The following is a 27,203-nucleotide window of genomic DNA, read 5'->3' as shown; positions in this document are numbered from 1 at the left end:
ATCCTGCCCCGGCCATGGATGTTTGTTATGTCCTTAGGCTAGTTAGGTTTAAGTAGTTCTAAGTTCTAGGGGACTGATGACCTCAGATGTTAAGTCCCATAGTGCCCAGAGCCATTTGAAGCTCATTTTACAGTGGTCTGACTTGAGCTTTATTTCGCTGTTGCAAATAAATAAATTACTTCATTCAATCATAACTGTACTTCTGAGGTTTACGGAATTATAACGTGTCAAAGGATTTTCTTAATACGACCTAAATCGGACTAGCTGATTCTTTTTAAAATGAGAGTTGGTGAAATGTAGCAATTCTGTTTTGAGAAAAATTACTCTTGCCGTGTTATTCGATGGGAGACCCTCAATGAATTGTGCAGACACGTTAGTGGAATGAAATGCTTTCTGCAAACACACTAACTACGTCTTGTAGTCTCGCGTACGTGAATGAAACGATTATAAATTATGTACTACACTTCTCTGTCGACGTTCCTGAGAACGAAGTCAGAGGATGAGATTCCTCTTGAATAATATCAAGTAGACGGACGAGCTTAATGTAATCACTTTAGCGCTGTATCATATTCAAGACTATCACATACACTATCTACGAAAAGTATACTGACACGTATTAGTGGACATTAGTATTAGACAGATCAACCCTTCCCATTTGTGATGGCTTGAAATCTGCTGGGGACACTTTCAGTGAGGTGTCTTAATGTCTATAGACGAATGATAATGCTTTCTTTCTAACAAATCGAAACCAGAAGAGTTAGTGATACTGGATACTTAAGTCTGATGCAGTATCGACGTTCTAACTCATGCGAGATGTGTTAACAGTGGGTTTAGTTCGGAATTTTTCGCAGGTCAGTCCTTTTACAGATTGTTACAGTTCACGAATGAGTGGCTCATATGGGCTGCTTTATGCAGGGTTCATTGCCATGCTGATACAAACCTACTTCCTCTCCGAATTATTCCTCTACTGTACGCAGTACGGTACTGTACACAATGCCGTAAAATGTATTAATATTCTTCCATATTTAGACTTTTCTTAAGTGTAATTAAAGGGGCCACGCCCTAACCACGAAAAACACTTCCACACCTTAACACCACCTTCTCAGTACTTCACTGTTGGCAATGCACATGACGGAAGGGAACTTTCGTCAGTCATTCGTCACATTCTGATTTCCCATCGGAGTGCCACAGGGTGTAGCGTGACACGTCGCTTGGAATCTACATCTTCATCTACATGATTACTCCGCTATTCACAATAAAGTGCCATGCAGAGGGTTCAATGAACCACCTTCAAGCTGCCTCTCTACCGTTCCACTCTCGAACGGCACGCGGGAAAAACGAGCACTTAAATTTTACTCTGTGAGCCCTGATTTCACTTATTTTATCGTGATGATCATTTCTCCCTATGTAGGTGGGTGCCAACATAATGTTTTCGCAATCGAAGGAGAAAACTGGTGATTGAAATTTTATGTGAAGATCCCGTCGTAACGAAAAAACGTCTTTGTTTTAATTGCCACTCCAGTTCACGTATCATGTCTCTGACACTATCTCCCCTATTTCGCGATAATACAAAACGCGATGCCCTTCTTTGTACTTTTTCGATGTCATCCGTCAGTTGCACCTGATGCGAATCCCACACCGCACAGCAATACTCCAGAATAGAGTAGACAAGCGTGGTGTAAGCCGTCTCTTTAGTAGACCTGATGCACCTTATAAGTGTGCTGCCAGTGAATCGCAGTCTTTGGTTTGCTCTACCCACAATATTATCTATGTGATCGTTCCTATATAGGTTATTTGTAATTATAATCCCTAAGCATTTAGTTGAATTTACAGCCTTCAGATTTGTATGACTTACCTCGTAATCGAAATTTAGCTTATTTCTTTTAGTACTCATATGAATAACTTCACACTTTTCCTTATTCAGGGTCAATTGCCACTTTTCGCACCATACAGATATCTAAATCATATTGCAAGTCGTTTTGAATATCTCACTCGTTTCCCGCCGTACACTGCACAGCGGCGTCGCGCTTTACACCACTTCAAACATCACTTAGCACTGACTACAGAAATGCCTACTTTGTGAGCCGTTGCTCTATCGTTCTTTTTAAATCCCTATGTGTACTTACTCTGCTAGATGAGCTGCTGATAGCCTTCGGAACTCACGAGTGATGGGCTCCTCTTATTTTATACCATCTTTTACAACTACTCTCCAAGAAGAGCTGAAATGTAGCTAATGGATTTGTCACTCAGCCGAGCGGTTCTACGCACATCAGTCTGGAACCGCGCGACCGATACGGTCGCAGGTTCGAATCCTGCCTCAGGCATGGATGTGTGTGATGTCCTTAGGTTAGTTAGTTTTAAGCAGTTCTACGTTGTAGGGTACTGGTGACCTCAGATGTTAAGTCCCATAGTGCTCAAAGCCATTTGAACCATTTGCTACTCAGATGATAGCCAGGGACTAGTCCACTTCCGAAGACGCTGAGCTCTTCTTACCGACCCATTATTCTGTTGCTGTTCCTTTACTGACAATACAGTACTCCCCACCTCCCCTTATACAGGTGAGTCCCCCTCTCCTGAATTCAGTAGTTAGTTCTGCATTACCTGCGGGTGTCTGATTACTTTTGATCAGATAGGGTACTCTTACTTCGTGAGCCAATGGGATCAGATTTAGTCATCGATTCGAAACAATGGTGCATAGATTAGTCATTAAGACTGCTCAACCACTGCTACCGGGGAAATCCCACAATGCGAATCTATCAGATAAGTGAAGCCATGTCCCACGAATCACGTTGTTTTTGAGTTTATTACAATATATAAACAACGTCTGGTACGCAAAAGAGTTGACGAACTGCAATTCTCAGTACCAGACCTGAAGATGACCTGCTGTGCAGATTGAAACAGGTAATCGGTAATAAAAAGTTGTGATCCAGATGATGACTGTTTATTTATTTTAAAATCTATTACTTGAGAGCTTATTATCTTGTTTCCCTCTAAGTTTCATTGCTAACGGCACAACTAAAATGACCCTGTGTATGTGCTGTGTGCAATTAACCACGTAGACTGGCACCTCAAAACTAACCAATTTACGTAAATTTCCTTCAATTAAAGCAAGCACACAATCTTGACTTACGATCATGACTTGAACTACGACTAGCATGCACTGAGGTGACAAACGTAACTGGATAGCGATATGCACATATACAAACAACGGTAGTATTACGTATACAAGACATGAAAGGGCAATGCATTGGCGGAGTTGTCATTTATACTCACATGGCTCATGTGAAAAGGTTTCCGATGTGATTATGATTATGGCCTTAAGATGGGAATTAACCGACTTTGAACGCGGAATGGTAGTTGGAGGTAGACGTACTGGACATTCCATTTTGTAGATCATTAGGGAATTCAGTATCCCGAGATCCTCAGTGTCTAGAGTGTACCAAGAATACCAAATTTCAAGTATTACCCCTCACCAAGGACAACACAGTAGCCGACGGCCTTCCATTAACGACCGAGAGCAACGGCGTTTGCGTAGAGTTGGCAGTGCCAAAGCACAAGCAACACTGCGTGAAAAAAACGACAGAAATCTAGGTGGAACGTGCGACGCACGTATCTACTAGGACAGTGATGAAAATTTGACGTTAATGGGCTATTGCAGGAGACGACCGATGTGAGTGCCTTTGCTGACAGCACAACATCGCCTGTAGCGCTTCTTCTATGCTCGTGACCATGTAGGTTGGAGCCTAGATGACTGGAAAACCGTGGGCTGGTCAGATGAGTCCCGATTTCATTTGGTAAGAGCTGATTGTAGGGTTCAACTGTGGCGCCGACCCCACGAAGCCATGTACCTAAGTTGTCAACGAGACACTGTGTAAGCTATTTGTGGTTCCGTAATGGGTGTGGGCTGCTTTTACAATGAATAGACTGGGTGCTCTGGTCCCACGGAATCGGTCACTGACTGGAAATAGTTATGTTCAGCTGCTTGGAGACCTCATGCTCCCAAACAACGAAGGAATTTAAATGGAAGCCAATACACCACATCACCGGGCCACTATTCTTTACGATTAGTTTGAAGGACTTTTTGGACAATTCGAGCAACTGATTTGGCATCCCTGATCGCCCGACATGAACCCCATTGATCATTTACGGGACTTAACTGAGAGATCTGTTCGTACACAAAATCCTGCACCGACAACACTTTCGCAATTATGAGCGGGTGTAGAGGCAGCATGGCTCAATATTTATGCAGCGGCTTCCAACGACTTATTAAATGCATGCCACATCGAGTTGCTACACTGCGCCGGGCAAAAGGAAGTCCGACACCACATTAGGAGGCAGCCCATCACTTTCACCACCTCAGTGTAATACCGATTAATGACTTGCAACAATCTTTACACATAATTTCTATTCCTTACTATATTTTCGCTGCTCATGTTGTAAAACTAATGCATGCCGCCGCATGACGTTTTAATTTTTTACTTCTTTACTAGTAACTGTATTCGCGGCACATTTCGCAAACTGTATTCACATATACCGCTGAATGTACCAGCAACATTATTTCATTGTGTGACTCGAGTTAAGGAGATATGACGTAATAAACACTGATATGACGCTTAAATTAGTACTTCTTTACTACTTACTGTATTCACAACACATTTCGCAGACAGTATCCAAACACGCTCCTACCTATAAAAAGATGAGAAGTGTTCAATAAGCCGGCCGCGGTGGTCTAGTGGCTCTAGGCGCTCAGTCCGGAACCGCGCGACTGCTACGGTCGCAGGTTCTAATCCTGCCTCGGGCATGGATGTGTGTGATGTCCTTAGGTTGTCCGCCCCAGTAGCTGAGTGGTCAGCGTGACGGACTGCCGTCCTCTGGGCCCGGGTTCGATTCCCGGCTGGGTCGGAGATTTTCTCCGCTCAGGGACTGGGTGTTGTGTTGTGTTCATCATCATTTCATCCCCATCCGGCGTGCAGGTCGCCCAATGTGGCGCCGAATGTAATAAGACCTGCGCTATGGCGGCCGGACCTGCCCCGCGAGGGGCCTCCCGGCCAATGACGCCAAACGCTCATCATCATCATCATCATCATCATGTCCTTAGGTTAGTTAGGTTTAAGTAGTTCTAAGTTCTGGGGGACTGATGACCACAGATGTTAAGTCCCATAGTGCTCAGAGCCATTTTAGTGTTCAATAAGTAATAACATTCATTTTTTCTCCGCCAGTTTCTGTTGAACAAATGCAAAAGTAGTCGTGGGGCACAGTGGGATATTCCTGCTTCCGACCCTACAGTATCATGAAGTTGTCGTAAGTGGCGGTGCTATATGTAGCCTTCAAAATGGTGTCCATAACGAAGGTGCATTCCAGAGAGCCGTCATTTAGCTTCTTTTGCGGAAAACTGGAGAAGCGCAGGTAATCATAGCCTCTTACAGAATGTCTGCGGAGACCTGGCTGTGAACAAAAGCACGCAGAATCCTGGTCGTTGCGCCTGTTATCACCGCAATAAGGTCACGCAGTCGTGTGCAATCTCCCGCGCACCGGCCGGTCGCACACTGCTATGATTCCGGCAATGTTAGAACATGCGGACACTCTCATTCGAGTTGATCCACGGATCAAAATACCTAACACCTCGCTGCTCAACTGGACGTCTCTGCCGGTATTGCTGACTCAGTCCTCCACCAGTTGGCTTACTCAAAGGTTCGTGCCCGCTGTTGTCCTCGCCGCCTAACAGAAGAACATAAAGAGCAACGAAGGACAACCTGTGTGGAGCTGCTTGCACGTTACAAGGCTGATCGTTAAATTTTTGTCGAACATTGTCATGTGTCAACAAGGTTTCGTCACTTCGAAACGGAAACAAGACGTCAGTCCATGGTATAGTGCAACACCACCTCTCCTCCTGTAACACCATAGCTCTAATGTTGTACTGATTTATTTCGCTTTTGTTTCATTTAATGTTACATCGCTGAGCTTCTGTAAATGTGTGTGTATGAAGCGATAACATAAAATTGTATACTGCTTTCTTTATGCAAACTTTGATGTCATGGTTTGGTTCTATGCTGTGTAGCATATCTTTCATTTAAATTCTTTGTCCCATTGGAGAGAACGAAATTTACTGTATGTAATTGTAATTTCTGTGTGAATAATTTTTTTTAGAAATGTCAATATGTGCAAATGTTCTGTTTTATTTAATGTATTTGGTTACTGTTATGTAAACTGATGATCCTCACTTAGGGTTCTTAGTTAGTTTGTATGTAAAAGGTGTAGAGGTTCCCCTCGGGAACGGAACTGTGTAGCGCGCGCAAATTGTGGTTGGCCTAGGTGGAAAAGGTGGAACTGATAGTCAGTCGGGGACGAGCCAGCAGTCGGGGACGAGCCACCAGTCAGGGATGAGCTACGAGTCCGTGCACTGCCATGTAAAAGATGCATATTGTGCTGATTCCGAGAGAGGCTTTTCCTGCTTCTTTCCAAGGCCTCGGATGGATCGATAAATAGCTGGAAATATTCTGGAATTTGTATCTATAATCGTCACCAAGAAATGACCGAGTCCAGCCATTCTGCCTGCAATTCCACCTACCAACATGCAGTTGCCACCACATTGCGCAATCATTGCAAAGTAATACTATAATGATGTACAGTGAAGGATCAGCTTAATGGATGTGCTAATGTGCTGACATATAAGGTAATTTATATCTGAATTTATGTACCTACCTTGATTTTTCTCCTCATCATAACACCTCTCAGGGTCCTCTCCGTTTGAACTAAAGTGATTTCCGAGTGTTCTTACTGAAAGTACATTAAAACCCAGTTTTCTAATTAATGCCTCTTGAACATGATAAAGAGAAAGGTAAAGTTAATGTGGCAAGAGAGTGAGTTAATGTTAATGATGCTTGCTGAAATAGTGTTCCTAGTATAACTGCTTATTAATGTGTTGTTGCCAACTTCAAATTAAAATTTCTCAAGACTGAGGCTTATAAAGTTTTGCTTAGTAAATGATCACATTACTGCCTGTTGTTAATCGCAGAAAGTGAGTCAGTATCTTACATAAATGTTAATTTTATGTCTCACGGTAGTGAAAGTGGAAAACTGCATGGTAGGAAATTATATGTTCATGATTACGAAGTGTTTGTCTCTCTTGTGTATTATAAGTGCATATTAACAGTATAACAGGATCCACAGTTTGTCTAGTGTGCTAATGCTAGGTAACAAACAACAGAAAGATCTCTATTTATGAAAACCATAATCTATTTATTAGAAAGACAGCGATAAGTTACCTGTCAGTGAATTTCAACTAACTTTCATTTTAAATAGTAAAGTATTTAACTGGGAGAGACTTAACCTAAACCTATGTCCAATTTATGATCCCAGATGGAATGTTAATGGTAGTGTTATAAAGACCACTCAGTTTGTGTAAGCCCTGAAAGTGATAGTGTTTTTCTGTACCTGTTATAATTTTGCAAATAGTTTGTGCTGCTCTAACTGTTAGTTTCAATCTTATCGTAAACATATGTATGTGTCAGAGTTCACTGCACTCGCGTGTGAAAAAGTATAGGGTGTGTTTATCCATTAAAGTTACTAATAACTATTTTCTTGAACGAGAATGTTAATCATTCTCTTGCCTAGTTAGGCTGGCGACCGGCTTCGTTATCCGTTAAACAGTGCAGATAGGCAATATTTTGTTTGTCACTGTTTAAATATTTACGTAATTCTTACTTTCATTTCCGATAAGCCACCTCCGTTAGGAACAACACGTTCAACATAACAAAATTCCTCTCAGAGGGTAACACTGCTCTGTTGCTTTATACCATAATTGCTAAAACAAAATAGATTTATTTCAAAACCTGTTTCCAGCTTTAAGGTTACAGTACAGTAGTAGCAGACAGAAGTGTTATACTCCGAAGAAAAAGTTCAGACCCACACCCCAGCCATTAACATCATGGCAACGGCTTCTGTGACTCTGACGGGATATTCTCTTTGATGTCGTCCCTCATGGTGCAATGATTATCTCTGGAGTGTATTCTGTCAATAACAGGAAACTGAAGAAACGATGTCAGCATGTTCGTCATCACAAAAAAATCAAGCAAACTTCTCCTTCTCCTAGAAAATGCAAGGCCTCACAGAAGTCTGCTCACCCGAGACGAGTTCGCAAAACTTCAGTGGGCTGTTGTTCCTCATCCACCCCATAGCCCGGTTCTCTCACCTTCCGACTTCCACCTGGTGACCCAGTGAAAGATGTACTCGATGGGAAGCAGTACGTGGATGATAGGGAGGTTATTGCTGCAGCGAGACTTTGGCTCCAACGTCGACTAGTGGAGTGGTAATATGCGGCCATCAGACACTCCCAGTAAGATGGCGTAAGACCATCGCAACGAACGGAGATTATGTTGAAAAACATGGTTTTGTAGCCAAAACAGTGCGGAGTAATATGATGTATTGCCATACCGAATAAAACCAACATGCTTTCAGAAAAAAGTGCTACGTTACTTATTGAACGCCCCTTCTACTTGCGATACATTGTTCAGGTTATATGACGTCATGAGCACTGAGGTGCGTGAAAAGCCGCCGCTTCATGGATGCCATATTAATTTATTATTTCTTTAGTATTAGCTGTATTCACTAAACATTTCAGAAACTGTGCACAATATACCACTGGAGGTTTCTGCAAAACAGTATGAATGTACGACACATAGTTCAGGAGATACGACGTCATAAACACTGATCTGCGAGAAATAGAAACTGCTATTCGAAATGCGACAGAGATACTGGTTAAATATACGTAAAAATATATGTGAAATATGTTAAATATCTGAGAAATTTATTTGCCACTTGCGTACGCGGGCAAAGCAATGTTAAAACGTTCATCCTAAATCCCTGGAACGATTTTAACCGAATTTGGTACACACAGTAATTACGATCTGGAAAGTAATACTGTGGGTGTATGAACTTTCGGTCTCCTACTGGCGGGAAGTTAATAACGTGAAAGCAGAAGGGGTGAGGAGGGGAGGGACAGTCCAGAGAGGGGAAAGGAGAGGTTGATCACAGAGAAGGGCGAAGTGGAAGTGGATAAAAGAGGAGGGGAATGGACAGATAGAGGAGACAGGAGGAAACAGACAGAGAGAGAAAGAGGAGGAGATGCACAGAGACAGAGGGAGGAAGAGATAGGCAGAGTGGGGGAGAGAGGAGATGAAAAGAGAGCGGAGGAGGAGGAAACGTACTGGTGGGCTGAGACAAGTGAGAGAAGTAGATGGACAGAGAAAAGAAAGAGGAACGGTGGACACAGAGAGGGGGCAGGAGGTAAGGGGGTGGCAGAAAGAGGAGGAGGATGAAGATATAGACTGGGAGAGGGGGGGGGGGAGGAGATGGACGAAGAGAAGGGAGGAGAAGAAGATTGACAGAGAGACGGGAAAAGAGGAGATGGACCAAAGAACACTGGAATATATACATACCTCGACAATGCCGGTTACTCAGGTGCCATATACCGGTTGTTCGTTACAACGTGAGACAACTAAATATCTCGAAAACGACGTATCGAACGAAAAAAAAAGTTCCAGGTGAAAAGTTACTATTAGTAAAGGAGACATCTGTCTGTGCTAAAACAGGCCCCCACTTTTATAGCATATTCTTTATCTAGGTGGGAATATACGAACGTTTAACCCAAACCATTGTTTCCTGTTCGTTGTAACCGACAAATATCGAATGTGTCTGTTTTTCCAATTAAGGGCCGACGAATTTGATTCTACATGTAAGGGTAATCTTTTGTGCTCTGACGGTTGATTCTAAGGTTCGAACGTTACTTGAGTGTTGCATATGTGATTTTACAGAACAAAAAATACGTGTAGACACTGAAATGTCTTGAAAATAAGTTGTAACATTATTTTCCTTTGCGTACAGATTTGAGTGTGGTGAATCCCCAAACCATCGGAATGCTTGTTTTCGGTGACCACCATCGAACCCCGCCATCACCGTGACTGGTTTCTATGTGTATTGCCATCCAACCGCAGCAACTCTCACCTTGATCGCTACTGGGCTACCGGCGGAATACGAACTACAACTGCCGTAATAAGACAAAATGTCCATGAAGTACAAAATTTTTTTACATCGCTGCACGTTCCGAGACCGTGAATAGTTACAACTGAAAGAAAAACAGCCTTCGGTTACTATTTTTAACGAATTAACCAGGTTTCAACACTGCTAGGAGTGTTTTCCTCAGAATTTAAATCAAAGAATGGTCTATATTCTATAACATGGTCACCGAATTATGACTAAAAAGTATGATAGAGTATAAGTACGGAATCATCGTCAAAGACTGGCAGTACTTACATATCATTTATAAAATAATAAATATGCCGAAAAGGCATTAGACACAAAGATATTTAAGATAAAGAAAACTCTGATGGCCAGCCACTAAGGGCTGCTCGTTACTTGCGTGGTGCATGTTACAAAACGGACAGCCTTTGTGCAACATTCTTCGTGGTATATGTACAAGTGTTTGGAGATCGCTACTGCATGTCCTATCGTGAGGGAGGCACAGATTCAGCACATCGATAGTCGTAAGGGGAATGAAAGAATTTTTTGTTACGTGGAAAATTATGTGCGCTATAGATACTGAGATTCGCTTCGGAACCACAGTCGTAAAGAGGACATATATATAGTATATTGCTCGGTGTCAGACTACGACAGCAATCGTAATTTTTAATTGAAGTTACATTGACAAATACGTGTCTGGTTCCCAATACTGTTGTGAGTCTGGAGATGGCTGTGAAATGCGTAGCAGTAAGCAAGCAGGCCAGGGCCGGAAACAGTAACACCTTTGTTCCGAGATGGGTGTTGTCCATCCTTTGTACATCAGTACAGAGAGTCCGAGAAAACTTATGGCTTATGACGGTTTGGCTGGCGGCTTCTCCTGGGTGGGTGAATATTGAAGTAATACCCAGTTTGAGTTGAGTTACCTTAGGGGCTGCGTGTGTCGCGGTATACTCTGCGAGAATTTGAGAAGCTTTGTATCGTGGAGTCATAAAGGGTACACGAGTGGCCCTTCGTCTCCGGAAGCCCGTATCGATGATATTTCGCTGAATGGTTCGCAAGCTGACAATTGTTGATGGCACAGAATTGAAATCTGCAGCAATTTTCGGAAGGGTTGCACTTCTGCATCGTTGAACGATACTCTTTAGTTGTTTTTGTTCCCGTTCTTGCAGGATCTTTTTCGGTCTGCAGCGATGTCAGAGATTTGATGTTTCACCAGCTTCCTAATATTCATGGTACAAATGTAATATATTCGTACGGGAAAACCCCCGTTTCATCACTACCTCGGAGATGCTGTGTCCCATTGCTTGTGAGCCTACTATAACACCACGTTCAAACTCATTTAAATCTTGATGCCCTGTCACTGTAATAGCGGTAAGTGATAGCGCCAGACACTTGTCTTCTATAGGGGTGGAGGATCATGCATTTATATGAGAAAAGGAACACAGTTCAAATCAAGACATGACCTCAGTACAGTAAGGGAAGACAAACACTTTGAAATATCAGCTATTAAATTAACAGGGCTTGATATCACCAAGAAATTAATCATTTTGTGTGTGTATAGATCCTCCTGTGGTAGTGTGAACACTTTTTTCAATAAGTTACCAGAGTTTCTAGATAGAGTCTCAAGAAGAAAGGTCAACATAATTGTGTGTGGGGACATTAACGTTAACGCTAATATCATAAATGAATCCAGCAGCACCTTCATAAACATCCTTAAAAGTTTTGGCATGTCCCTATTGGTCAATAGTGCAACAAGGATTACTACAACGACTACTACAACGACTTGATCAGTAACTGACCATGTGGCCACAAGTATGGACAGGGAAAAATGTGATGTAGCTGTAAAAGATCTCGGACTATTACACCATCTCTGTCAAATAACCACAGTAAAATCAGGCATCGAATCATTCCCTAAACTACAAGCCTACAAACGACATCTATCAGAAATCAAAATAAAACATTTTCCAAAAGAACTAAAAGAATAAACCTGGGATGAAGAGTATAAGGAAACCAATGTGAATATTAAATTCTCTAATTCCTCCACATTGTTTAAATTGGACATTGAAATGGCATTTCCAAAAGTATGCATGTCTGTATAAACATTTTTCAAAGGCAGATTGATAACAGCAGGTATAAAGGAGTCCTCCGAAACACGTAAACACCTCAGTTCAATGAAAAGTTTCGCAATGATCCAGAATTCTTAAATTTATATCACAGATACAAAAACATCTATAGGAAGGTGCTGATTGCTTCGAAAAGGTCATTTAATGACAAAATAACGTACAATGCAGAGAATAAAAGCAAAGCCATGAGCATTTTTCCAGTACTGGAGAGTAGTTACAGCAAAAATATCCCCAAACAAATATAACACCGGTAAATAATGTTGCCCTAAATACAATGATGTTACCTCCAACCACAGAGAATGAAGTCAATAAAACTGTTCAAAAACTAAAAAATAAAAAGTCAGTTGGCTTAGATGAAGTATGAATGTGTGTACTGAAACAATGCATAGGGCTTATACAAGTCCCTTAACAAATATAACAAATGAATCCTTCACATCAGGGACATTTCCAGACAAGTTAAAACAGGCAAGAGTTGTACCTTAGCTTAAGAAAGGTAATTTAGAAGACACAGAGTATTACTGGCCCATTTACCTGCTGTCACCATTCTCAAAAATAATATAAGCAATTATGAAAGACAGATTAATGAATTACTTGAATAAATGCAATCTTTTAAGCGAATCAAAGTTTGGTTTCCGAAGTGGTGAAAATACAGAGTCAGCCATAGTAGAATTCAAAAAAGTTGTACTTTATGCTCTTGATAAAGATGAGTGTATCATAGGCGTATTTTTGGATCTTTCCAAAGCGTTTGATAGAGTCGACCACAATATTCTATTAAATAAATTAGAAGCATTAGGAATAAGAGGGGTAGCTAATGACTGGTTTCGATCATACCTAACAGATAGGCCACAACAAAGAGTAGAGATAACACATACTTCAAATAGATGTAAAAATTTAGTAAAACCCTTACAAGAACCAAAGTACATTAATATAGGGGTTCTGCAATGTAGCATATTAGGACCAATACTGTTCCTGATATACATCAATGACTCTCCCATTAGTATTACTCATGGTGAAAAAATTCTCTTCACTGATGATAGCAATATCATAGTCACTGAGAAAACAAGAGAACTCTTTGCCTAGAAGACAAATGAAACTCCCAAGTAACTTTATGATTGGTCAATAAGCAATAAAGTGGCATTGAACATAAAGAAAACTAATGCCATGAATTTCAGTTTGAAGAGGAAAAATGACAATGTTATATTAAATGTAGTTGGCACCTCTATAGACTGTGTAACAAATGCAGAATTTCTCGGAATGAACAATGATTCTCAGTTGACGTGGTGTGAACACACAAAGATACTTGCAAACAGAATGTCATCAGCATGTTATGCCCTTAGAATCCTATCAGTGTGTAGTGTGTACCATGCAGTGTCTTTTAGTTACATATTATTCATATGCATACTCAATTCTTTGCTATGGCATTCCTTTTTGGAGAACAAATGCACAAAATATGAACACAATTTTCAAACTCCAGAAAAGAGCCATTATAATAATAACCAAAACTACTAGTCGATCTCGTTGTTAAGATCTGTTCAAAATGCTGTGAATTTTAACTGCTCCATGTGAATACATTTACCAGTCAGTTGTACACATCCAAAATAACATTGGTAATTACTGCATAAACATCTCTGTCCATGACTATGCAACAAGAGATAGATTCAACTTACATTTATCAAGAAAAAATAAACATAAGACTCAAAACAGAATTTTCTACCAAGGAATAAAACTGTACAGTAAATTACCAAAAGAGATTAAAGAAATTGCAAAAATATACTTATTTAAAAAGGCACCAAAAAAGTACCTGTTATGAAATACATTTTATACATTGAAGGATTACTTAGCTAAAAGAGAGTAGGGGTTTGCTAAAAAATGTTATACAAATAAATATTAATAATAATTATTATAAAATAACCAATATCACACACAACACCTTCACTTTATGTTTTTTTCGTTCTTTTTTCCTTTCTAGTAATACTTACCACAATTTATGCATTGCACAAAACTAACCCCTCTCCCTCTTTCTGAGCTCAACATCTCACTCAGTTTTTTTGGATAGCAAATGGGAAGTTGTGGTACAGAAAATGGCCCAGAGATCAGCAGTGTGTGTGTGTGTGTGTGTGTGTATGTGTGTGTGTGTTTGTACTGAGTCAAGTGTTATGAAACAATATTTGTATAGTGCGTGCAGTGACTGATAGTGAGATAGGAGTGAGCAGTGTGGCACTACATTGTTTAATAAGTTATTTGTAAAAAAAAAAAGTATTGTATACCAGGAGTAAATCTAATAGAAGTCTGTAAATATATGTCTGTACGAATGAGCTTATTTTAAATTGATCTAAATTTGTAAATACTTTGACATGTCCTATATCCTTGTAAAAAGAGATCTACGGATGAATAAAGCTACTACTACTACTACTACTACTACTAGGCGTTGCCGAGACCGCGGTTCAGTATTCTGCCTGCTTACATATATCTCTGTATTTGAATGCGCATGCCTGTACCAGTTTCTTGACGCTTCAGTGTACATTATATTAACATTTTATAAATTGTTTTACTATTTTTCGGAATGGAAAGCACCATTATATTTTTACGCCAATTTCTACGGAAAATTTTTCGCATAAAGAGTACTTAGCATTGTAGGTACGACTCAGTGGCGAATTATGTTCGTTAAACGAGGTCCCACTGTATAATCCGTTTGAAAAGAAGCATATCCGTTTTCGAATCTCTCACAATTACTTGCTGGACGTTGTTCATTAAGTTATCGATCGGTTCCTGAAAATAGTTTCAGGGTTTGCGCTTATTCAGTGTTAACACACTATATTTATCGTAAAACAATAAACGTTTTCTTCAATTCAGAATTAATGTTATGCAAAGCAATTACCTCCAACAACTCCAAAAAGCAATAGTGGTTTACTCAACGTTGACGTATGTCCATCTACAACGTCAGGAGGTGAATACAACATCAAATTTAAAAAATATATATATTATGTAAATTATAAATGAGTTCGATTGTTGCAGATGTACCGATGAAGGCAGTAAAGCTGAAATAAGCTAATATACAAAAATAAAATATCAAGCACCATACTATCTTCCAATGGTCTGCTAAGAAAAGAATGTGATTTTGACACTAAATAAATTTCACTTTTCTTCGGCCTGTGTTTTTGTATTACGGAACTCCTAGTATTAAGGCACGCACTGGGCTAGTTGTTTCACTAAATTTCATCTAATTTCAAAAGATTACAACATTTCTTTTTAATCAAATGCGAATATATTTAGTAAATTTTGTTACAAATTTTTAGAAAGAATTTTTTATCTCTTTTGTAAAGCACTAGCAAAATATGATTTACTTCACCGCAATTACAATTAAGAACGCGAAAGACAAGAGAAGTGAACCAGGCGACAAACGATGACGGTTCTGTGGGAATCCCAGCCAAATAACAGAGCTACGAAAACAGAAACCAGATCAATACACAGTGTATTAGTACCTATCTGCGTTGAGCTCAAGTATCCTACATCTGCTCCGCAGAAATTGCTGTATTTCGTGCCTTCTTTCACTGCTGACAATCCCAGCGATTTACTGTTTCGATCGAATCACGATTACTGAAATACATTATAGTCACCGTGGTGCGAAGTCTTTCACGTGGCCTGTGTGTGTTTTGTTGCAACCATTTTTATCACATTTCAACATGAGCATCTTTAACATGCGCTTTCACAGATTGTTCTAGTTCCATCTGATATTTGTAACACAGAACATGATTGGCACGAAAATTAAGTTGTCAGTACTGTACAGGACGCTGCCGCCGCGCTGCAGTTCCCACCCGAAAGTGAATGTAGTCCTTCCCCTCCCTCTGAAAACTCAACAATACATTCTGTACAGGACATAGCGACCCTCGTCGCCCTAGCTCTGGTCTGCGGATGTCGTAAAAGCTCGACAGACTTCTTGTCGATTCTCACCGCTGCAAGTATCTGTGTATTTGAAGTGTTCCATGGGTAGTAAGTACTACATCTGAACATAAGCGGCTTTACAGAGTGCTTTCACGAAACTTTGTGTGACATTTCTTCCAGCAGACAATCGTCACGGAACACATGTTGTCGACCTTGCTGTAACAGCTTCTTCCTGCGGCCACGACCCCTGAACAAGATTTTGCGACGCCCTTCAGTCGCGATCTACAGGTTGAAAACCACTGGCGTAGACGAGAGCGCACGAGACTGCTCAAGTTTTGGTTCGGATTCGATCCTTACTATCGTCCCATGTCCAATTTTTGTAACGCTCTCTGGTTCAGTTTTAGAAAACCAAACGATGAACACGTTTGGACACACCGTCTGTGCCGGGCCGCTTGAATTTGCTCGCCTAGTACCCTGATTGTCTAACGTCAATACTAAGTAACTCGGAAACGGGCTACATCTCTATTTTCTTCAACAATCATTGCTCAGTAGAACGTACCCTTCAACACCCTTACAATGTTTTCGGACTGTTTCTCATCACCCTATATACGCCAGGAAGCAACCGACAAGCTTTTAGAGGTTGTTGGGGATACCCTGTGAGTATTTTGGGATCAGGAACCAACGGTCTCTGGCGGCTTCTTATAGAGTTATTGCATTTCGTTTGGTTTCTTGCACGAATTAGAGTTATATCTGGATTGTACTGATAACTGTGCACAACGGTGCCTGTATCTACGGTATGCTCCCTGTGTCTACTTTGCAAACAAATACGTTCTCTTCTTTGACGGTGCTTGTGGTACCCACCCCACTCTTGCTCTTCAAGCTTTCACTCAATACTAGTCAGTTCTGTATCTTATTCGTTTTTCCCTCGATGTTAGATATAAGGTAAGAGTAATACTCAGCATTTTGGACAGTTTTATTTATGAAGAGTCGGCCGATGTGACCTCGCGTATGGGTTCACTGAATTCAAACGAATGTTGGGCTGTCCCCACAGAGATGACAGCCACTAACAACCAGTGCACATGTTTGAAGGTTGTAGCAACACTCTATTTCATTTCGTAAAGTTGGGTGATTACATATTATAAGCTTTTTTCACTTCTGCGAAGGTATTTTCACAGAAACGAGGGTGATGTCGATGACAAACCGAATAAATCATGAATACATTATATGCTGTAACGAGCCGCTGGTGATCGTGGGTACCTGATGTCAAAGTGCTCAGAAAGTATTTCTGAATAACCTGTGAAAGTTTGCCGGTGGAAGCTGGAGTACTGGTTCATCCTATATATATACAGTACTGTTTACTCAAACCATTATTTACGATTCGTGATAAATGGCGCTGTAAGCGACAAATACGGGTCTGCCTGTTTTCGCTATAACGACGCTGATTCTACATTTCATTTAAGATGTAAATGTTAAACTTTATGATTTAACAGTTGTATTTACGTTCGAAATTTACTTTAGTGTAGCTAATTTTACTGTACAAAACAGTATGCTTAACCATTTCAGTGTCTCGTTAGAAACTACGTCTAGCGTGATCCAGGAATGACGTGGATGTAACGGGTTTCTGTTCCCATCGGGATTCATGATATTTGTGGGTCCACTTGCCTCTCAACATTCGTGTAATTCAATCCGGGAGTAGTCTTACCACCCACCACTGGATTTCTTAATTTCGGTGAGCCTCCTGGCCTCTCACCATTAGGTGCTTGACTTCAGTGACTCCACAAGCATTTAATCATTGGAGTGCTGGATTCTGGTGAGTATCCATGGCAGATGCGCCTGTCACTATCACTTCATGGAAAATTGAAAGAAAAACAGCCCTCGGTCACTATTTTTAACGATTTAACTGGGTTTCAACACTGCTAGGAGTGTCTTCCTCAGAATTTAAATCAAAGAATGGTCTATATTCTATAACATGGTCACAGAATTATGACTAAAAACTGTGATAGAGTATGAGTACGGACAGCAAGCCCATAGCGGTATCCCACCAATCGCTCTTGCAACATAATTCCGAAGATGTAGACTGGAAATTATTTCTCTGCAAACCCGAAAATAAAGCGAGGTGGAACATGCTGTAGGCCATTGAGTAACTAGAAACTTACCCCGTCTGCAAAGACTTTTACATGTAAACTCGAAGAAATAGAGGAAACTGAGATTTGCACTTGCGAATACTGATGTCAGTGATGTAACTGATTCCAAATCATCTTTATAATTTACAAGATCAACTAAGATGTTTCTCATGAGTAGAGAACAGCAAACGTATTCTTCACCATTCTTCACCTGCTAGATGCACTCAACACACTTCACAATCCATGTTATCTCAACCAAATAAAGATGGGAAGTGTGAAGAAGCAGTCAGTTGAACAATTTAAATGGGAGGGAATAATGGTCCACCGTAAACACATGTCCCTATTGTATCTTCTCTAATTTCCACGCTGTCACGAAAGCCGTCCAACACCTACTAAGTATTATTTCACTATTCGGCCGTCTAGAGGACGACAAGGTTAAGCCAGCTGCATTTCTGCATGCCAACAGGCTTTTCCATTCTGGCGGCTCCCGCTGTTAATGGGAAACGTGAATAATTCCCATCACAGGCCCCCCCGCCGGCGCGCCACGCACCACTAGACAGAATCGTCCTGCGAAATTGGTCATATATACATTTCATTGCTATACTTGCAATTAAATGCTACGATTGTGGTCTCAGTTGGATGACATTCGACAATGAGCGAAGTATCGGAAATACACGCTACTGACGGTTGTGGCTCTGGAAATAGAAATATCTGTAACATTCTTATGACTTATCATACTCTTCCCTTTGCTATCACAGCATTCCACGTTAAATCCGTACCTTCCTTACGGCTGGACATTGTCATTTCCTTTGCACATCGCGGAACTGAAACACATAGTTTATAAGCCTGATGCTCAAGGCGAAACTATGATGCATCCCCTACTACTAAGTATAATACTTCGTCAGTAGCTGATTCCTAGCGATAAGAAAATATACTGACCAAAAATCAACGATAGGTGGACATGGCTCACAAGTTGTTCTTGCGAGTCATATCATTGTGTCTTAGAAAGAGAGCGTGATCGTCTTTCAATAACTACTGTATGTTACTGTCATAAGCGGTCTTGTTTCTACAGGTGCATACAAGTATCCATGTTAAAAGCTGTATGGGCTATATAAGTCTACGTATGGCCTTACCTCTGAATGAAGTGGTTTTTTCCAGCCAGATACCATGACACTGAAGATAGACAGTGATCACCAGAGTGTATAGTATCAGACCAACTGTGCGGTTACACGTAGCCGATGGTGCAACGTCATAATAAAATTACTGAAATTAGGAAGAGATTCGGCTAAGTACGTGGTATGAAGCCGGTATTTGCAACTCCCTCACGATACCGCCGCTAGATATTTCTCCAGAATTTGTAATGCATCATGTCTCGATGCCATGTCAGATTTTCGGTGATATATCGACTGGGTTACAGGCGATGGTTGCTTGATAAGGATCACAAACAGTAGATGGTGTGCTGATTGAAGTGGTAGGAAATGTACACTAGCTTTTCAAATCTCTAGTGTTACGTTGTCTGCTAGAAATGCTGTCTACGATTTGGAAACAGGTCTCTCCATTCAACCACATGCATGTGTTTAATCCTATGGAGAAGTCCTTTAATGATTACAGCCACTGCTGAATCATATTTCTGTTAATCTCATGTCTCAAAACGAGTCACCATTCTCCGGCTGCCCTTCCAGTGGCCATTCTCGAACCTATGTATTACAATAAAATTCTAACATTGTTTTAGGTAGTCTTTTTGCATCTTTCAACTGCTGCCATTCTGCAGCTTTACGCATGTGATCGTTGCGGTTGAAGTCGAAACTGAGTGAAAGTCAGAGAAAGCTATATCTATCGCCTTCTGCAACTCATGTAGGAACCGGCTAAGCTGAGTTAGTGTGACAGAACTGTGTTTTGACTAGTCGATGAAAATGGAAAAATATTGTCATTGCTCCGCCAACTATGCACGATGTGTAAGGTCAGCGCCAAACTAAGCCCGCTCCTGCAACACGAAATTGTATAAAAGACACTATGGGAACTGGGACAAGGACGATAATTTTGATACTGCATTGTGGTACGTCCTCAAACTACATACAAGTACTGCTGCCTGAAGCAGATCCGCGTCGCTCAGGACACATTCACCACTATCACCCCAACATCCTATCTTCGTTATTCTGCACGATCCAACAGAGAAAAATTACGAACTGTTAAAGCTCCATTAACTTCATCCAGTCGAGAACTTGATAAGATTTTTACCGCATCTCTCTCCTCCCATGCATCGAAAATAAATACCATGTGTATGCCAGCATCAAGCGTATGTGATGATCCTATTAAATATACAGTTATTTATAAATTGCAAAGATCAGTGTAAATTTGCATCGTCTGTCCAGTAAGAGGATAACTGCATCCCGCAACCCATACTATAAATCGGAGATACCCTCCCAGTGACCCTGTGTCGTTGTTTGAGACATTGTTTTTTTCTGCTGTAACATGCTTTTCACACTGCCATACGTTTTGTTTTTTCCACCACGACCTTGAGGTCTGTGTCAGTTTCTAAACTGACGTTAACACATTTTGATCTAGTGCTTCTCACAGAAAACTAGACGTCGCATGGTATAAGTCATGTTGTTACTGCTGCTACCATAACACACAACACACAGTTGATTTTAAATGAGGCACAGTTAACACCTAAGGAAACTGGAAGAGTTTAGCGGCGTTGTGGAGAGCTTCCCAACTGCTGTCTGAAGGGGATTAACGATCTCTATTTTTAAACTCATCGTTCATCGTGATGGAATAGGTGATAACATGCATTCCATTTCATCTGATTCCTCATGCTGCAGTCATGTACGTGAACACTGGTTTTGTGATAGCCGTCCCCAGAAGGCGTCCCCCCCCCCTCCCCCCGTCACCCCCCCCCCAAGACTCTTTCTTCACCTCAAACAAACTATGCCAGTCAATAATTATGTGGCAACCAACAGTGTACCAGAGGATGGATGGAGTGGAAAGACATCATCGCTGTAACGAAATAATAAGTATCACAGTTGATAGTGCAAACATTATTAGCAACTTTACAGTACCGTCAACACTGACCAATGATTCGACAGCATGTTTCCCAATTTCATTATCATACCTAAACCGTTCCTTCTCTACTTTGCGAGTATCATTGCAAATGTAGATAGATGACTGTGCAGTATGTCCATTCATTGTTAATTCTCTAACATATACATCATCAACGTATACCAGACAGCGGTCGACAAATTTCTAGTACCTCTAGCATACTGCTTAATTTACAACCTACCTCTATGCATATGGGAGGCACAGAACATTCACGGAGTCTTAGGATAAAATTAGAGACTGAAAGACCCTCTCGCACTGTCTTTGACCAACTCGCCCAGCAGCACCGTTAATGTGCAGCCGACCAGAAGTAGACCACTATATTCCACGTCTCATGAACGAATGGGGCTTGCCGAGTCTTCATCCATCCTCGTGCACAAGATTTCTCCAGATGAACCCATGTCGAGGAGGTTGGCACTCGTTATCGATGTACAGTAACAGATTTGAAAGTGTTGTGATGTAACAGCAGATGGTTAAAAAGAACAAGGACGGGTGATCTTTATGCATGATGAACCTCCAGACAGATTTAGTTCAAAGCATTTTATGTAAATCAACCATGCTATCAATTTGAAAGTATTGCTCTAGTGTCTGGGATCAGTACCACGTGCATATTGGTAAGAGGGAACAGAAACAGATGCACTCCTAAGGTTACATGGTTCTGCACTTAAATCAGACCACAATGTTAGATTGTTTCAGTTTCTGTCCTATCAGTCATGTGGAATGCAGTGTTGTTAACATTCCAATGTGAGAAATATATTTCCACCACGTGACATTCATGGTGCCTACAGGTTTCTCTACGATAAACTATTGTAAGAAACTGTAAAATGAAATAACTAATTCCTTAAAATATCGATTCTGTGTGAGTTGTGCACAATGTAGCTTTCCAGAGATGTTTATTGCCCACTGTTGACATCCGATCACGGTTCATAAATTATACTATGCTCGCAATAAGTCGTATATAAAATGATAGTAACGCTGAATACCTGTTACAAGGAAACAGATAAACGCATAGCAGCGGCGTCCGACATGTGAAATCATACATCATGCCGGAACTAACTCTGTAAACAGGGCCTCTGTGAAGCAAATGTATACATGGGGATTGCAGTGTCTCACGAACACCTATCTCTAAGTTAGAATCATCTTAGTTTTGAAACTGATGTCTCGATTTTATACCCAAGATGCGACAAGGGAATGGAGTACATTGCATAAACCTTCGATCGTTATAGGAATGTGTCGAAACAGGATGACCACGTTTCATCACACATGAAATGGATGTGCTTTGACGATGGAGAGGTTTGCTGCTAACGATCATAAGTAGACAGTGTTCTAAGTCAAATACAGAACACGTGGTTGTATATGAGTCAAACACAGGCTATGTCATGTGACTGATGTATCGTTACAGAACAGCGGAAAAAATGGTCAAATCGTCTTACGTCCGACCTTTGTATCTCCACAATAAGTATACTAATGTGTGCAAACTTAGCTTACCACCTAGCACGCAAATGGACAAAACAGCAGAACTGTCTTCTCAAACCCAGGGTGTCAAACAGATTCTAAATAAATATGACCCTGGCCCTATAAAGCAGCAAATATCAGGTACCGATTGTAACAATAATTATTAGAAATATTGCTGTCAAGTACCTAGAATGCATGAATTAATAAAAGTGGAAGCTTGGGGTCTATTCTAGAAAGACAAACATTTCTTCTACATATAATTTATGAATTGTTGCGATCGAGTCAAGTGATGTACGATACTCATATTCTATTACGTTTGATAATAAATAACAAAATATTTAATTCTAGGACATATTAAAATGACGATTATTAAAAACGTTATGTCTACCTATGAAAATTATTTATCACAGGAAAAATGAATATTAAAAATCCTCATCAGCTCATTTAACTCTGTGTTGTTGCAGCTGGTCAATGCATCGAGTTGGTGTAGAATAAATTTACTTTTTACACCAATGAAAAAACTCTCATATACTCAATGTGAGGGTACGTTAGTATCCTAGCTTTTATATTCAATGGTTGAAGCGTACACAAGCTGGAGTGAGTAAAATCTAGAGGCTTTCAGACAGTCGTTCTTCCCGCGAACCATACGCGACTGGAACAGGAAAGGGAGGTAATGACAGCGGCATGTAAAGTGCCCTCCGCCACACACCGTTGGGTGGCTTGCGGAGTATAAATGTAGATGTAGATGTAGATGTAGATGTAGATTCAACATTTACTGTGGCCTTACGCGCAGTGGTACTTTACCAAGCGGCATCTGCAACAGTGTTGTCTCCATGCTGGATCTGAAATGCAAATTCCCTACTCTGGCCTTCACTGAATTCACTCAGTTGCTACTTTCCTGCGTTCCGTAGAACGTTAGTCTTTTCCTAGTTAAAATAGTGGCTATTGCAGAGTCGCTATTGGTTACATTGACGTGTACAGTTTCCTTGCCTGCAGAAATTCCCACAGGAATATTTACTACCACTTTGCTATCTGTCGCCACGATATGTGAAGCATATCATCCACACTTTGCAGAAAGCAAACTCTCAGTGCCTTTGCTTATTTCTACACACTTGTGTGGTCTGCCATGAGACGAGAGAGAGAGAGAGAGAGAGAGAGCTTTACTTTAGGTCTCAAAACGCTTTTATATAGTGGGGATCTCCCCACCATGTCGTGTCTGTGTCGCCAAGTATGGCTTCAGCCAATCACCGTCTTGCTAGAGGTGGATAAACATTTTTATTTTTATTTCTGGGTCGTGGTCCAGTACTGTCAATGACGTGCAGCCAATTACCCTCAGTCTCGGCCTTATTTACGCTAAAAGGAATAATATATTGTACTGGCCTTATCCATCTCCGCGCTTAAGCTCGTTGTTTTTACGGGTAAAGTTCATGTAAGGTCCATTAAATCCGGACGTCTTACAAAGTTTCCTGCACCAACATCTCCCTCCCTCTCTAGAATGCTTCATCAGTCTGCCATTAAATCGTACCTCATTACAGCTCCATCTCAATCGATCACCCCATCCACTCTCCGTTATCCTTTACCGCAGATGCACGTAAGTTTAGAGGCAGATGGTTCTCTGCTTTCCTTAAAGGTATCAAACACAGTAGTCAACTGGTGTGTATCACTGTTACCTCAATAGACATACAGTAGAAAGCTGCATCAGTATAAAAAAACAACTGTATACCTGGTTCCCTTTGCTTCCATGTCGACATTTTCTCGAATTTCTCTTTCTTTAACATGCTTGTTCCAATTTACAGGAACTGTTCTGCGCCAACCAGAAGACATGCAATTACTTCCTCAATTTCCCCGCACTTCAGTGAATTTTCCCTCAATTTATACTTATTTTCCATCATTTTTCGCAATTCTATCGATTTTTTATGTTACATCTACCCATGCAATCATGACATAACCTCTCGTTCTGTGTTCGAAAACTGCTTGTAAATGGAGTACAGCTGCCAGAGCCTAGCGCCAGTTCACTATTTTTCAGATCAGGATGTGTAGTATAGCACTGTACTCGATTGCATCCACTCCCTCCCCCACATTTGAAGTGCGTTTTCTCTGTTTTATGGCCATCCTGTTTCGAAACATTCCCCTAAATGAACTAAGATTTATGCGACGTACTCCATTCCCTTGTCGCATCTTGGGTATAAAATCGAGACTTCAGTTTCATAACTAAGATGATTCTTAGCTAGCGATAGGTGTTTGTGAGACACAGCAATCCTCAAGTATACATCTGCTTGGCAGATGTCCTGTTTACAGAGTTAGTGCCAGCATCACTTGTAATTTCACATGTCGGACGCCACTGCTATGACTTTATTTGTTTCTTGTAACAGGTATTCTCAGTTACTATCGATCATTTTATATGGGACTGATGTGAGCATAGCATAGTTTCAGAACTGTGATTGCATGTGAACATTGGACGCTATACATTTCTGGAAAGCTATATTGTGCACGTATCACACAGAATCGATATTTTAAGGAAGTAGTTTCTTCATTTTACAGTTTGCTACCGTAGTTTATTGTAGAGAAACCTACTGGAAGGATGTATATCATGCGATGGAAATATATTTCTTACAATGGAATATTAACAGTGCTGCATTCTACATGACTGATAGGTTGTAGCCGCGCGGGATTAGCCGAGCGGTTAGAGGCGCTGCAGTCATGGACTGTGTGGCTGGTCCCGGCGGAGGTTCGAGTCCTCCCTCGGGCATGGGTGTGCGTGTTTGTCCTTAGGATAATTTAGGTTAAGTAGTGTGTAAGCTTAGGGACTGATGACCTTAGCAGTTAAGTCCCAAAGGATTTCACACAATTTGAACATTTGATAGGTTGGAAACCGAAGCGATCTAACATTATAAACTGTTTAAAGTGCAGAAAAATTTAGCCTTAGGAGAGCATGTGTTAATGTTCCCTCTTACCAGTACCCTCTTGGTACTGATCCCAGACACTAGAAAAATACCTTCAAATTTATGTCGTACTTGATTTACGCAAAATGCTTCGGACTCCATCGGTCTGGAGCTCCATCATGCATCAAAATCACCCGTTTCTCGTTCTTCTTTACCATCTGCTATCACATCACAGTACTTTCAAATCTGTTACTATACATCGATAAGGAGAGCTACCCTCCTCGACGTGGGTGCATTGGCAGAAATCTTGTGCACTTGGATGGACAAGGACTCAGCAAGCTCCTTTCATTCATGAGACGTGGCTGCAAATTAAATAACTAAGAGTGCTGCAGGGCGGGTTGGTCAAAGACAGCGCGAGTGGATCTTTTAGTCTCTAACCTTATCCTTAGACTGCGAGAATACTCCGTGACTAACATCTGCATTGAGATTGATCGTAAATTAAGCACTATGCTAGAGGTGCTAGAAATATGTAGAGTGCTGTCTGGTATACTTTGATGATGCATATTTCCGAGAAGTAACAATGGATAGACGTACTGCACAGTTATCTATCAACATTCGCAATGATACTCGCAATGTAGAGAAGGAACGGCTTGGCTATTATCCTGAAATTGGGAAGCATGCTGTCGCATCATTGGTCAGTGTTGAAATTACTGTAAAATCGCTAAACTGTTGACACTATCAACTGTAATACTTATTATTTCAATACATTGACGATGTATTTTCCATCCCATCCGTCCTGTGGTATGCTGTTGGTCACCACATAATGATCGACTGACATCGCTTTTTTGAGTTGGAGGAAGAGTTTTGGTGTTCGGGCAACACCTTCTGGGGATGACTAGCACCGAAACAGTGATCCCGTGCATGACTGCAGTTTGAGGAATCAGTCGAAATGGATCACTGAGCCATCAGCTATTCCATCATTGTGACTGATGTGTTTAAATGTAGAGATCCTCAGTCACCTTTGGACAGAAGTTTGGAAACTCCCCACTACGCCACCAAACTCTTCCAGTTTCCGTAAGTTGTAACTGTCCTTCATTTAAAATCATCCCCTGTGTGAGGAGTGTTATGGTAGCAGCAGTAACAACATGACTAATATCGTGCAACTTCTAGTTTTCTGTGAGAAGCAATTGATCAGAAAGTGTTAATGTCAGCTTAGAACCTGACGCAGACCTGAAGGTCATGTGGAGAAAACAAAATGTATGGCACTGCACTAACTCAGTTTAGCCTGTTCCTACATGGGTTGCAGAAGGTGGTATATATAGCTATCTCCGAATTCTACTCACTTCCGACTTAAATTGGATCGTTCACATGCGTAAAGCTACAGCAATGGCAACAGTTGCAAGATGCATAGGGACTACGTAAAACGACGCTAGAATTTTACTACAGCAGATAGGTTCGAGAAAGGTACTCGATTTGAGATATGAGAGTGCCAGAAATATGACTCACTAGTGGCTATAATCATTAAAGGACTTCTCCATAGGATCCAACTCAGGCATGTCGTTGAACGGAGAGAACTGATTCCAAAACATACACAGAATTTCTAGCAGGCAGCGTAACACTAGAGA

This window comes from Schistocerca serialis, chromosome 3 (genome assembly GCF_023864345.2).
Source record: "Schistocerca serialis cubense isolate TAMUIC-IGC-003099 chromosome 3, iqSchSeri2.2, whole genome shotgun sequence".
Lineage (NCBI taxonomy): Eukaryota > Metazoa > Arthropoda > Insecta > Orthoptera > Acrididae > Schistocerca > Schistocerca serialis.
The sequence above is the reverse complement of the archived record's forward strand: the minus strand, read 5'-3'. Positions refer to the sequence as shown.